The following is a 15,452-nucleotide window of genomic DNA, read 5'->3' on the forward strand; positions in this document are numbered from 1 at the left end:
GTGCTGAAACCTCTTTGAAGTGCTTTGACAACAGGAACATTGAATTTCACTAGGGAAATCCTACTCAATGGCTTGAATAAAATAAATAGGTTGGACTAAAACCTGGTGTTGTCAGACTTTTTACTGTGCTTGAATAAGACCCAGCAACTTTGACACCTGTTAGGAATGCTTTGATTGACAGCTCCAGAGCAGATCAAAGAGGGGACTATCCAAGACTGTTTACACAAGGAACTGATGTCCCTTTAGCTGCTAAAACCTTTTCTGACAGACAGCTCAAGGGCAAAACAATTTGTTTTTGATACAACTCCACAATGCTCCATCAAGCCTGAAGTGCTTCCTCTTTTTAACCACTGTTCTGTTAGGCCCCATTTTTTTAACACTGATTTTTTTTCAAGTTTCTGACCTTGCCTAGAAAGCAGTTATGCTTTTTAATACTTTTTATTTCCCATTGTTTCTTTTCCTTGTCTGCAAATTTTCATGCTGAACCGATGAGGTTCACATTACTGCTTTTTTACCTTTTTTTAACTTTGCCAAGCTTCAGGATAGGATAGGCTGGGTTTTTATTTGTTCCAGATAGAGGAGGCCGAGGGAAAGTTTAATTGATTTATATACAATCATAAGTGTCCTTGACAAATGGAAATGGAAGGGCCTATTTGTAAAAGCAGAGGAGTCACAGGGGATTTAGATTAAAAGTGATAATCTTAAGGATTAAAGAGGAGTTGAGTGGAAGTTATTTGAACCAGAGAGTGGGGTAGGGGGAATTGGGTTAGAGGCAGAAAACTTCTAATACATGCAAAACATGGTCACCCATCTGAGGGCGGCAGCATATGACACGATGGCACAATGGTTAGCACTGCTGCCTCATTAGCTAATTATTATTTAAATGGTAAAAAATTGCAGCATGCTGCTGTGTGGAGGGACCTGGGTGTCCTTGTGCAGAAATCTCAAGGAGTTGATTTGCAAGTGCAGCAGGTAATTAATCATAGAAATTCTACAGAAAGAAGCCATTTGGCCCATCGAATCTGCACCAACCACAAACCCACCCATGCCCTACCCCCACATATTTTACCCATGTTTAATTCCTCTAACCTACGCACTTCAGGACACTAAGGGGGAGTTTTAGCATGGCCAATCAACCTAACCCGCACATCTTTGGACTGTGGGAGGAAACCGGAGCACCCAGAGGAAACCCATGTGGACACAAGGAGAATATGCAAACTCCACACAGACAGCAACCCAAGCCGGGAATCGAACCCAGGTTCCTGGAGCTGTGAAGCAGCAGTGCTAACCACTATGCTATTGTGCCGCCAATTAAGAAGGCAAATGGAATTTTGTCTTCCATTGCTCGAGGGATGGAGTTTAAAAACAGTGAGGTTATTTTGCAGCTATAAGGTGCTGGAGACACCACACCTGGAGTACTGTGTACAGTTTTGGTCACCTTACTTGAGAAAGGATATACTGGCAGTGGAGGGGGTGCAGAGGAGATTCACTAGGTTGAGAGGTTGGCTTATGAGGAGAGACTGAGTAGACTGGGGTTATACTCATTGGAATTCAGAAGAATGAGGGGAGATCTTATAGAAACATATAAGATTATGACGGGAATAGATAAGATAGAAGCAGGGAAGTTGTTTCCACTGGCAGGTGAAACTAGAACTAGGGGGCATGACCTCAAAATATGGGGGAGCAGATTTAGAACTGAGTTGAGGAGGAACTTCTTCACACAAGGGTGGTGAATCTGAGGAATTCTCTGCCTAGTGAAGTAGTTGAGGCTATCTCATTGAATGCTTTTAGGCAAGGCTAGATAATGTTTTGAACAGTAAAGAAATTAAGGATTATGGTGAGTGGGTGGGTAAGTGGAGCTGAGTACACAAAAAGATCAGCCATGAACTTATTGAATGGCTGAGCAGGCTTGAGGGGCCAGATGGCCTACTCCTGCTCCTAGTTCTTAAGTTCTCACAACACCAGGGACCTGAGTTAAATTCCGATCTTTGTGTGCAATTTGCGCATTCTCTCTGTGTCTGTGTGGGCTTCCTCCGTGTGTTCCGGTTTCATCCCACAGTCCAAAGATATGCAAGTTAGGTTGATTGGCCATGCTACATTAGTGCCAGGGAACTTGCAGGGTAAGTACATAGGGGTTACACGTGGGATTGTTGCTGGTGCAGGCTCGATGGGCTGAATGGCCTTCTTCTCTTGGAATTCTATGATTGTATGAAGTGCCGTGATTTACGGGACAACTGCCAAGGACTGAAAAATTAATCTTTTTCAGCTGGCAGGCATCTGATGGGCTGAATGCCCATCTCCTCTGCCATTATTTTCTTTAAATAGATAGGCAATCCCCTCACTTCATCCAATGAGACCCTCAGAAGGACCATTCATATTAGTTAAATAAGACTTCCAAATAATTCTGACCTTGATAAGGATGAAAAATCTTCATTTGTACATTGGCTCATTTGGTATTTCATTGCCACTTAGAAATTTTGCAAGTCTGACCTGTTGCAGCTCCTTTGGATTTGATTTGGAGTTTGGAGTTATGACAATGCCATACTTAACAAATATTTCAGATCTCAATTAAAGCACCAAACTCTTTTGACATGATTTTTTTTTCTTATCAACACTCGCCTACTTATGAACATTCATAATATTTCAGTGAAATGAATTAGCACTCTGGGATATCATGAGGGCTTGATAAGGAGCAGTGAAAAATGCAAGTCTTTTTATGATAGTTTCTTGATCATTTTCAGCATCTAGTGCTGGGGAACAAGGAAATGGCAGAGGAATTAAACAGGTATTTTGTGTCAGTCCTTACGGTGAGAGATACTCCAAACAGTCCATTAATACTAAAGAACGTGGTGGAGGAATTAAATAGTGTCACCACCACAAGAGAAGTAATATCAGACAAACTAGTTAAAGGCAGATATGCTCCCTGGCCCAGATGGCTTGCCTCCTAGAGTCCTAAAAGAACTAACCACTGAGATAGTGGATAAATTGATTGTAATTTTCCGAAAGTCCTTGAATTCTGGAGAGGTACTGAAGGATTGCAAAACTGCCAGTGAGATACCCTGTTCAAAAAGAGCAGGAGGGAAAAAGAGACTGACTATAGGCCAATTAGTCTTACACTTATTGTTGGAAAAATGTTAGAATTAATTATTAAGGAATTAATCGTAGCATGTTTGGAAAATCATTATCTAATCAAACAGTATCAGCATGGCTTCATGAAAGGGAAATCATGTCTGAATAATATAAAACATAGAACATTACAGTACAGTACAGACCCTTCGGCCCTCAGTGTTGTGCCGAGCTATGTCCAATCCCAAGATCAAGCTATCCCCTCCCTATCATTGTATATCTATGTATTAAAGTTTTTTGATGATGCTTTAACCAGAGTGGATAGACGGGAACCAGCAGATATGTGTATTTGGATTTCTAGAAGGTATTCAACTAGGTGCCTCACAAAAGTAAAAGAGCTCGTGGAGGTAATATATTGACATGGATAGAGAATTGGCTAATGAGCAGGAAACAGCAAGTAGGGATAAGGAGTTAATTTTCAGGTTGGTGAACTGTAACCAGTGGGATTCCATAGGGGTCAGTACTGGGACCATAACTGTTTACAATATATACTTGGAGAAAGAAAGCAAATATAAAGCAACCAAATTTGCAGATGACACAAACATAACTGGAAAGGCAAGTTGTGAGAAGGATACAAAGAGATATTGACAGGTTAAGTGGATTGGCAAGAAGTTGGCAAATGGAGGAATATGTGAGAAAATGTGAAGTTGTTGATTTTGGAAAGAGGAACAAAAGAACGGAGTATTATTTAAATGGAGAAAAACTGCAGAAAGCTGCAAAACAGAGACTGAGAAATACTTGTGCATGAAACATAGAAAACTAGCACACAGGAGCAGCAACTAACCTGAAAAGCTAATATGATGTTGGATCTCATTTCTAGAGAGTGGAGTATAAGAATAAAGAAGTCTTGCTGCAACTATATAAGGTAGTGGTAAGACCACATCTAGAGTATTGTGAGCAATTTTGGGCCACTTATTTAAGGAAATATATTATTTCATAGGGGACAGTTCAGAAGAAGTTCACTGGGATGATCCTCGGTACGGAGGGATTGTCTTATGAACAAAGATTGAACAGGTGGGGACTCATTGGAATTTAGAAGAATGAGAGGTGATCTCATTGAAACACATAGGATTCTTAAGGGGCTTGACAGGGTAAATGCTGAAAGGATGTTTCCCCTCATGGGAGAATAAGACGCTAAGACATAGAAGCAGAATTAGGCCACTTGGCCCATCGAGTCTGCTCCTCCATTCAATCATGGCTGATATTTTTCTCATCCCCATTCTCCTGCCTTTTCCCCATAACCCCTGATTCCCTTATTAATCAAGAACCTATATACCTCTCTCTCAAAGCCACTCAGTGACCTGGTCTCACAGCCTTCTGCGGCAAAAAGTTCCTCATCTCTGCTTTAAAGGATCGTCCCTTTATCCTGAGGTTGTGCGTTCTAGTTCTAGTTTTTCCTACTAGTGGAAACATCCTCTCCACATCCACACTATCTAGGCCTCACAGTATCCTATAAGTTTCAATAAGAACCCCCCCTCATCCTTCTAAACTCCAATGAGTACAGACCCAGAGTCCTCAACCATTCCTCATATGACAAGTTCTTCATTCCAGAGATCATTCTTGTGAACCTCCTCTGGACCTTTTCCAAGGCCAGCACATCCTTTCTTAAACATGGGGCCCAAAACTGCTCACAATACTCCAAATGGGGTCTGACCAGAGCCTTATACAGCCTCAAAAGTACACCCCTGCCCTTGTATTCTAGCCCTCTCGACATGTATACTAACATTGCATTTGGCTTCCTAGCTGCCAACTAAACCTGCATGTTAACCTGAACAGAATCCTGAACAATGACTCCCAAGTCCTTGTGTTTTTCTGATTACTTAAGCATTTCCCCATTTAGAAAATAGTCCATGCCTCCATTCCTCTTCCCAAAGTGCATAATCTCACAATTTTCCACATTGTATTCCATCTACCACTTCTTTGCCCACTGTCCTAACCTGTCCAAGTCCTTCCGCAGACCCATTGCTTCCTGTCCCTCTACATATCTTTATATCATCTGCAAACTTAGCCACAGTGCCTTCTGTTCCTTCCTCCAAATCGTTAATGTGTATCGTGAAAAGTTATGGTCCCAGCACTGACCCCTGAGGCACTAGTCACCAGCTGCCATCCTGAAAGAGACACTTTTATCCCTGCTGTCTGTCTTCTGCCAGTCAGCCAATCCTCTACCCATGCCAGGATCTTACTCTTAACACCATGAGCACTTAATTTATTTAACAGTCTTCCACGTGGCACCTTGTCAAAGGCCTTCTAGAAATCTAAATAAATCATGTCCACTGGTGCTCCTTTGTCTAACTCCCTTGTGACCTCCTCTAAGAACTCTGACAGATTTGTCAGACATGATCTCCCCTTGGCAAAGCCATGCTGACTCAATCCTACTTTATCATGCACTTCCAAGTACTCTGTGATCTCATCTTTAATAATGGACTTTAAAATCTTGCCAATGACCGAAGTCAGGCTAATCGGCCTATTTCCCGTTTGCTGCCTCCCTCCCTTCTTAAACAGCGCTGTTACATTCAATAGTTTCCCGTCTTCTGGTACCCTCCCTGCCTCCAGTGATTCCTGAAAGATCACCACCAATGCCTCCACAATTTCCTCAGCTATCTCTTTTAAAACCCTGGGGTGTAGTGCATCCGGTCCAGGTGATTTAGCCACCTTCAGACCTTTCAGTTTCCCCAGAACCTTCTCCTTAGTGATGACCACTGACTTCCCTGGAGCTCTGGCATCCCACTGGTGTCTTCCACTGTGAAGAGAGTCCAGGATCAGAGGAATAGCCTCAGAATAAAGGGGTGCCAATTTAAGACTGTGATGAGGAGGAATTTCTTGTCTCAGAGGGTTGTAACTCTTTGGGACTCCATGCCACAGAGAGCTGTGGGGCCGAGTCATTGTGTATATTTAAAGATGAAATAACTAGATGAATGATCAGTAGGGAATCAAGGGTTATGAGGAAAGGGCAGGAAAGCGATCATGAGGAATGTTGGCTCAGTCATGATCCTATTACTGGAGTAAGCTCAAGGGGCTGAATGGCCGACTCTTCTGGTTTTATGGTCTTACTAATGAGATAATATGCAACGGATCACTAGGAGTTATGCAAGGGCTGGTGTTGTCACAATCCTGCCTCCTTGTATGGGAATGTTTGCCTTCCAATGATTAGATGAGATTGGAAACTTGTGAGGCTTTATACATGCTAATTTATATCTCTGCTTTATTGATTTTGCATACAAAATGCCCTAGGTGGAATTTCAGATCTGCACCTCATTCTATCATAGACATGCGTGAAAGACAGAACCATTGAGATGCAGTTGTAATGAGGAAAGCTACAGATTCCATTCAGCTATATCACATATTTTAAATGGACATTATATGGAACATCTCATTAGTCTTGTAATGAACTATGTTGTTGGAGAGTAGTTCAGTTCCAGGCTTTAATTTTCTGTGTTCTGCGTTTCTACAGTTGAGAGTGTCAGAGATAAATTCAGTGATAACTCAAAAAGACTGGCCACATAAAAGATCGAAGATGAAATGCTCCCTGCATTAATGTGAGCCTGGGTTACTCTTTTGTCAATTATTATGAGAGAAGGGAAATCAAGAAGTGTTCTGGAATGTCAGCTGAACACTTTTGGCCTGGCTTATTACTCACAGGTAGGCTTACATTAACACTGTAGTGAAGTTATGGTGAAAATCTCCTAGTTGCCACAGTCTGGCACCTGTTCAGGTACACTGAGGGAGAATTAAACAGGGCCAATGCACCTAACCAGCATATTTTGAACTGTCGGAGGAAACAGGAGCCCCTGGAGGAAATTCATGCTGACACGGGGAGAATGTGCGAACTCCACACAGACAGTGACCCAATCGAATCCAAGTCCCTGGTGCTGTGAGACAGCAGTGCTAACCACTGTGCCACCGTGCCGCCCATGTAGATGGAACCACAAAAATAATGCTGCTTTTGAACAATAACAATCTGGGATTTTCTCCGGGTTGGAATTCTAATTTGTGTTCATCTCCCTAGGTCACTATTAGTGGTGTATTGTTTATATATATAAAGCGTTAAAGAACCCTTACAAGGGAACATTTTGAAATGAGATCACGATTTTGCATCTCAGGCATGCCACCCTGTGATTTTTAAAATTTTAAAGTGGATGAATTCCACCCCAGTTACGTTGCCAGTGCTAGCAGGAAACACATCGATTTTCCTGCTGGCAGCAGCACTTAGATTTCATTTGGGAGAATCACGGTTATTGTTACTGAATATACTTTTGTTTGCTTTTATAACAGACTGACCTCTTAAAGGTATTTACAATCTTTGAATGGGTTTCATCAGTTTTTTGTATCATAGATGTGTGAGTGAGATTGTTAGAAGTTTAATATCTTCTAAACTCACATACAACTGTGATCTGGCTATGGCAGGTGGCATAGGGCTATTTGATGGCATAGAGATGGGAGAGTTGGGGGGATTGTGGGCTAGGGGGCATAACATAACTTTATAAAACTGAGCCTAAGTCACAGAGAACTGAGGTGAGCTTCTAACCATTCTGCCTTGACAGTCGCTTGCCGCCATTGATTTCTTTAATTCATTCATGGGATGTGGGCATTGTCAGCAAGGCCCGCACTGGTTGCCCATCTGTAATTGCCCTTGAACTGAATGGCTTGCTAGACCATTTCAGAGGTCACTTAAGAATCAACCACATTGCTGTGGATCTGGAGTCACATGCGGACCAGACCAGGTAAGGACAGCCGGTTTCATTCCCTAAAGGACATGAATGAACCAGATGGGTTTTTACAACAATCGACAATGGTCTCATGGTCACCATTAGGCTTTTCAATCCAGGTTTTTATTGAATTCAAATTTCATCATCTGCCATGGTGGAATACGAACCTGGGTATCCTTGGTCTCTGGATTACTAGTCCAGTGGCAATGCCACTGTGCCATTGCCATCCCAGTTGCCTCTGATTTTCCTCTAGAGGCAGTAGGTCTGACTTAATCTTGATCCTGCCTCCTCCCAAAAGAATTGCTTTGACAGTACTTTATATTAATGTGGGCCTGCTGGGTCAGGATATTTCTTTACTCAATCTACCTGCCTTCGGTGCAAAACTCCGGCCCATAGGATAACTTGTGTGAGGCGTAGAAATGGTTGACTGGCACAAAAGAATGTCATCATGTCACTTTTTGTGTCGCTTCGTCACTTTAAAGGTTATTATGAATTTCAAATGTGAATCCAGATGAACAATCATCCTTAACAGGCATATCTATGGAAGAATTAAGAAATGGGGTGATTATATTCAAGATGGAAATGCCAAGTGTATGAAATATTTGACAAAATAATACTTTACTTCACTTAGTCTTTGAATTTTAGATTTACATTAAGAATAAAGTGCAATTTTCAATTCTAATTCAGAAATAAACTGAAAATAATAATGAGAGCTCTGTGTGTGAGATTGCTGTTTCATAATATCCAGTTATGCTTTTCATATAAATAATAATTTTAAGATATTCATATCAAAATAATTCCTGATGTTGTGTATGCATGTTGTGTGTGAATTTTATTGCAAACTCTGATAAATTATTTTAATATTTTATTCACTGCTTATTTTATGATTTCCCCAATCATTTTGCTGTCAGTCTCCACCACAGTGTTTGATATGCATAGTGCTCTCTTAGTGGTTTGTATCGGGGTGAGGCTGAAGTCACAAGAGTGAATTTCCTTCAAGATTCTCCGTCTCCTCTGATGCAACTTGGGCAGAAACCCCACTTAAGGGCATGAACAGGAAATTACAGCGGGATGTTGGAAAAAAGCCCAGAGGAATTTCACCCTCTTTGTGCATTCTCAATGCTTTCACTATGTGTTGGAAATTTGAAATCAAATGAATTAGGCAGTAATTGAGTAATCATCAGGATTAATTAACCAAACGATAATAATTACTTGATGTTTCATGGGGCGTAAAATAAATATACAGCGCTCTGCAAATGTGCTGTGCTCTTTGAAGTAGTTTAATTTTGTAACAATGGATGTGGTAGCATGATGTCTTCTCAAAGTGAAGATCTAGCCAAATAGTTAAGATTGAAACCATAAATGTAGCACGTACCATCTGCCAAAGAGATGCACACAAAATCCTTTCACTGCTTCCCATCATAAAGTTTATTTCTATAGTTGATTTATTAGTCTCTTTGCTTATACCTCATCACGTGTACGTGGCTCATGTGATGCCAAGAATTGGACGTAATGGCCGAAACTTAATGCTCCGTAGTGAATTAGGTAGTGGGAAGGGGGTTATTTACTCAGGTCGGAGTGTGGGGATTCTTCCCATGTCCACCTCAATTAAATCTATGGCAAGTTCTTAAGTGCGCAATAAATGCATATTTCAAGACCTCATCCTGATGCCACTGCTATTTTTTTTAATTCTTACTAGGACGTGTCCACCTGAATGGTTTGCTAGGCCGTTTCAGAAGGCATTTAAGAGTCAAGAGTCATTGCTGTGGATTTGGAGTTACATGTAGACCTGACCAGGTAAGGACGGTAGATTTCCTTCTCTAAAGGGCATGAGTGAACCAGATGAGTTTTTATAACAATCACCAATGGTCATCATTTGCCTTTGAATTCCAGATTTTATTGAATTCACATTTCACTATCTGTCGTGCCAGGATTCGAACCCTGGTTCCCAGAGCATTACACTAAGTCTCTGGATCACTAGTCCAGTGACAATACCACTACCCCACTGCATCCCGAGGCCCACTGGGGGGTGGGGGGAGTAGTGTTTACAGCATAGGGCAAAGAAGCAAGGACTTGAGGAGGTGGGGAAATGAGGCCGTTGTGGTGAAGGGAGGGGAAATGAGGACATTGTGGTGGGGGGAGAGGAATTGAGGACATTGTAAAAGGGAAGGAGAAGTGAAGAAATTGCGATGGGAAGGGGAATTAGTACATTATGCTGGACTGGGGTAATTGGACATTACAATGAGGCAGGAGGAGTGAGGACATTGCGTTAAGCAGTGAAATTAGGACATTGTGGTGGGGAGAGAAATTAGGAGTTGGGGTGGGACAGAGGAAGTGACTCCACAGTGGGACACTCAGTTCCCATAAAAACAGTTATCATAATAAGAGCAATGATGCAAGGATTGGTTAAAAATGCGTTTTCCAATTTTGTAAGTTTAACCAGCCTCCTTCCCCTTTTTGGAAGTTTGATCTCTGGCTCTTAATCTCAGAAAAGGTTGACAATCAACCTACTTCTCCCATAGCTTGCAATGGACAACATACTGATGCTTAATGTTTTCCCTTGACTTCCTACACATCCCACCCATGACACAGCCCTAGTGAGGACAGAAGTGATCTGATGCTATTCATTATGATTGAGTCAGTAGTGGTTTGATCAATGATAGTAAGTACAGGATTGGTAATGCCACTCAGGGTTGCTGATCACTGGCCATGTCAGAGCAGCTAATATTGGAGGGAATAAGTTGGCAATACACTCACAGTAACCAACAGCAACCCTATTTAGTTATAGCTATCAGAAACTGAATTATCTTCTGCCATCATTATATTTCCATGCAGTATTTGACAGTAAGTAGAAACTCACAATAGACCCTGATTATGGTGCATGAAGCAAATTTATTAAATAAATAATGTCAGGGATATAAAACAGCAATGGGTTTACTGTAGTGCTAGCACCTGCAATCCTCAGCAAGGCAAACAAATACATTGCAGCTCTAGAAACTAATGTAAACATTGATTGCACTGCTATCCTACCAAAATGATTTACATTTATTTATGTGATAATCTGGAATTTTTCCATTGAAATAGAGGAACATCAGTATAGCAGATTTACTCTCCTTCTGCTCCACATGTGAATAGGACTGCCGCTTTTGACACTCTGGCTGGAATCTTACCAGCACGCCCACCCCGATTCCAGGGGCAGGCGAGGTTCAGAGAACGGCATTCACCGTTGACCTTGGACGGGATCATACACACCTCGGACAGACATGCCGGTAAAATTCCACCCAGAATGTGTGCTGCCCAGTGCAAGGACTAAGTGTATTGGGATTCTCGAGCCTTCTTCGGAACACAAATGAAATACTTTGATGACACTCCTATCTGTTTCAGGCAAGAGCACTGGCAGTTTAAATTGAAACCCTCTCAAAAATCACACCAAAAAAGTTTTAAGCAACAAGTGGGCAGGAGTTTTCTTTCACAGTTGGCACTGTGGCTAGCATTGCTGTGTCGCAGCGCCAGGGACCCGGGTTGGATTCCCGGATTGGGCAATGTCTGTGTGGAGTTTGCACATTCTCCCTGTGTCTGCGTGGGTTCCCTCTGGGTGTCCCAGTTTCCTCCAACACTCCAGAGATATCCGGGTTAGGTGGGCTGGTCATGCTAAGTTGCCCCTCAGTATCAGAGGAACTAGCTAGGGTAAATGCATGGGATTATGGGGATAGGGTCTGGTTGGGTTGTGGTCAGTGCAAACTCAATGGTGCGAATGGCCTCCTTTTGCACTATAGGATTCTATGATTCTTTCATGCTACATATGAGACAATGCTGAGAATATGATTGTCCCCTGAGATTTCTGATAATCTAGGGCTTTGTATACGACAATTACGCTTTTTTAAATTACAGCTACCAGAACAATGCCCTTTGAGGTTTATAATTTTATTATTAATTTGTGGGACATGGGCATCATTGGTTAAGTCAACATTTATTGTCCATCCCTAGTTGCCTTGAGAGGGTGGTGGTGAGCTACCTTCTTGAATTGCTGCCACCCATGTGATGTAAGGAGGAAGTTCCAGGCTTTTGACCCTCTGACAGTGAAGGAATGGTGATACATTTTCAAGTCAGGATGCTGTGTATCTTGGACAGGAACTTCCAGCCAGTGGTGTATTTGCTGCCTTTGTCCTTCGAGACAGTAGCGATTGTTGGTTTGAAAAATGCTGTCTAAGGAGCCTTGGTGAGTCCCTGCAATGCATCTTGTAGATAGTACACACAACTGCCACAATGTGTCGGTGGTGGAGAGAATGAATCTTTGTGGAAACGGTGCCAATCAAGTGGGCTGCTTTGCCCTGGATGGTGTCAAACGTCTTGCGTGTTGTTGCAGCTGCACCCATCCAGGCAAGTGGAGAGTATTCCGTTACATTCCTGGCTTGTGGCTTATAGATTGTGAACAGACAATCTATCTGGATTGGAGAGAACATAAGAAATAGGAGCAGGAGTAGGCCATCTAGCCAGAGAGTCAGGAAGTGAATTATTCACCGTAGATTTCTTAGTCTGTCATCTGCTGTTGTAGCTGTAGTATTTATATAGCTTGTCCAGCTCAGTGTCTAGTCAATGGTAACCCTCAGGATGTTGATAAAATCCTGGAAATCCCCAGGATGTTGATAATGGGTGATTTAGCAATGGTAATGCTATTGAATGTAAAGGAGTGATGGCTAGATTTCCTCTTGGACTGTCATCAGTCCAAGAATTGCACATTTTAGAGAAAAAGCATTTTGAGGTGTAGAGTTGTTGTGGAGTTAAATAAAAAGTCAAAAACAAAAGAGGTTATCAAATTGCTTTATGCCAGTGGGCCAATCACAAAAGACATCATTGTAAGGCAAGTCATAAGTGAGTCATCTGCTAAGTTTGATGAAGGCCAGATTTATCTGCCCTGCCATGATGGGATCCTCTGTGGGGATGTGGTAGACCAGCCAAGGGTCATTGATTTTCCGTGGAGTCAGACAATCCTGGCAGCAGGCAGGGCTGAAGAATTCTGCCCAATGTCTTAAATTCTTTCTACCTTTTCTTTAACCTGAAATCCAATAAAATCATGGAATGTGCCAACTTTAACTAGAGTGGAGTAGCCTGAGGAACCTGTGATTCCTTCATCAATGATCTCTACTGCATGGGAGAAGGGCATGAATATGATGACTTAAAATGAAACACATCTGAGACAAAATTGTGGTGGGGGTATTTACTCTCTGACTTCCCCCAGGCCAAAGATGATTTTATTTTCAATAAGATTATCCAGCTGGTTAGCCTCTCAAGTTATGTGACCAATACAGGGACAATCTCAGAGGAGAGAAGTGTTCATGGATCTGAATCCACACATCAGCCACAGAAGAGCAGGAATGACCCAAATTGGGACTGAACCACCCTGCCAAATGGCCTTGCCAATGCTATGGTGTGAAGTGTCCTCACAGAAAAGGGCTTGTCAGGAAAACACAGGTAGTTTAATGGGATCTATAATTGTATTGCTAAATATTAAAACTAAAGTATATACTTATTTCTAATATTTAAATTTAATTTACTGTTTCAATGTAGGGAAGGGTAAACTTATAGTTAACTCCACGTTAAGCAAAAGTTTACATGTGTGGGGCTTTTTGTTTCAGGTCAAACTGTGTTTCTATTATGCTGCAAAAGGGTTTACTGTGGGTAAAGTAAATGTAAGCTTGGAGAAAGAATGAGCTGTTGCTTAGCAACCAGGGGCAGTTTAAGGGTAGGGAGAATTTTTAAGTTGTAGGGCAGTGTTTTCTGGGTGCGCTTGCCCTGAAGCTGGAAAATCTTGCCCGAGGTCAACGGACCTTTCCATGGTTCCCCTCTCATCCGCTACGATCCCAATGGTGGGTAGAATAGGAAAATTCACCCCTTAACAATTAATTGGATCCAGACAGAAGGAGCTTCACAGGGAGAGAGAGAACATCTAGAAGATGCTAGAAGAAAAGCCACATAATAGAGTAAAGGGTAAGGAAGCAAGTGCCAGAAATCTGAAGAACAGCGGGTGAAGGAAACGAGAGAAATGAAAATAAGTTTCCCATACGTTTGAAGTTAAAGTTGCAGAGGAAACTGGAACTAGAAAAGGTACTGCTCACTGAAGTCACAGACAGAGCTGAGAAGTGAGGTGGCTAGTGAGGAGACAGAGAAATATCTGAAGTAATGCTAAGGTTTGTGTTGAAGTAAAAATTTCCCTGCTTCTTGACTGTGGTAGAAAGGCTCAACAAAATTCGTTCCAACAAAATAATTTGTCCGACAAAATAATTCGTTCCAACAAAAGACTGCATGCAGTATTGGCAAAAACTTGAGTTTGGAGAGCTGTCATTACAACTTGCTAATTCCTTCTCAATCCATGCTTACATAAAGAATCAGTTCAGTATTTATACATAATCATTATCAGTTTGCGTGACCAAAGCTTATTTTGCAATTTGATCAATAGAGGAATCATAAGTAATGTCATAAATAATGGTACAACCTGCAGACCTCCTAGAACTCTTTTGTCTCATCAGTTCGATTCCCGGCTTGGGTCACTGTCTGTGTGGAGTTTGCATATTCTCCTCATGTCTGCGTGGGTTTCCTCCAGGTGCTCCGGTTTCCTCCCACAGTCCAAAGATATGCGAGTTAGGTTGATTGGCCATGCTAAAATTGTCCCTTAGTGTCCTGAGATATGTTGATTAGAGGGATTAGTGAGCAAATATGTAGGGATATGGGGAAAGGGCCTGGGTGGGATTGTGGTCGGTGCAGACCCGATGGGCCGAATGGCCTCTTTCCCTACTGTAGGGTTTCTATGATGTTTTCTACGATCTATTCACAGTGATGTGACAGTTGAAGTAATTGTGGCTGGAACTCAGAGTTTATGAACAAGCGTCAAAGCATTCAAAACGAAGGTATACTGAAAGGAGAGTTTGAAAACCAGGAGACAGATCATTGCAAAAATAGTGGAGAGAACGCGTTGTTTGAAAGGGCAGTTAGACAACCTGGAGGAAGATCCTTGATGACAATATTTGATGGAAAGCATTGTTCGAAAGAAGACTTTACATTGCATTGTTTTGAAAGTGAAGTTTGAAAATACTTGTGACAATCTGCAGTGAATTTGAGGAGCAATCCACAGGAGACTGATTAAGTAGCATCTGCTGCTGGGCTTCGGAGTGGGGTGCTATCCTAGAAAGTGGGAGTGAAGGAATGTTGTATTACAGCCAAATTTTTATGTTTAATAATTTTGGTTTTGTTAAAAGCTAATTGCCACTCCTGTCCTGTTCTAGCAGAAAAAGTTTTCTAGCAGAGAAAGTGAAATGTGATGGTCTTCTGAGCCAGGATTCCATTTGGGAACTTCCCATCCATCAGTAAAATCATCTGGGATTATCTACCAGCATTCCAGTGACTGCAGGGTCTGTAAGCAGAAGAGGGTCACCTGGCTTGAGGGACCAATGGGAACCGAGAGTGAGTGATCACTCTAGAGGGTGGAGTCCTCTCTTGGGAAAAAAAAATCTGAATGCTCAATAGTAAGCATATAAAGACTGGAGCAGCTGGATAGCCTGGGGCCGCAAAATCCTATATATTGTTCTTCTTTATCAGTAAACACCTTTTGTTCTCAACAGAGTT

The sequence above is a fragment of the Carcharhinus amblyrhynchos genome, chromosome 1, assembly GCF_965287045.1.
Source record: "Carcharhinus amblyrhynchos chromosome 1, sCarAmb.v2.hapA, whole genome shotgun sequence".
Lineage (NCBI taxonomy): Eukaryota > Metazoa > Chordata > Chondrichthyes > Carcharhiniformes > Carcharhinidae > Carcharhinus > Carcharhinus amblyrhynchos.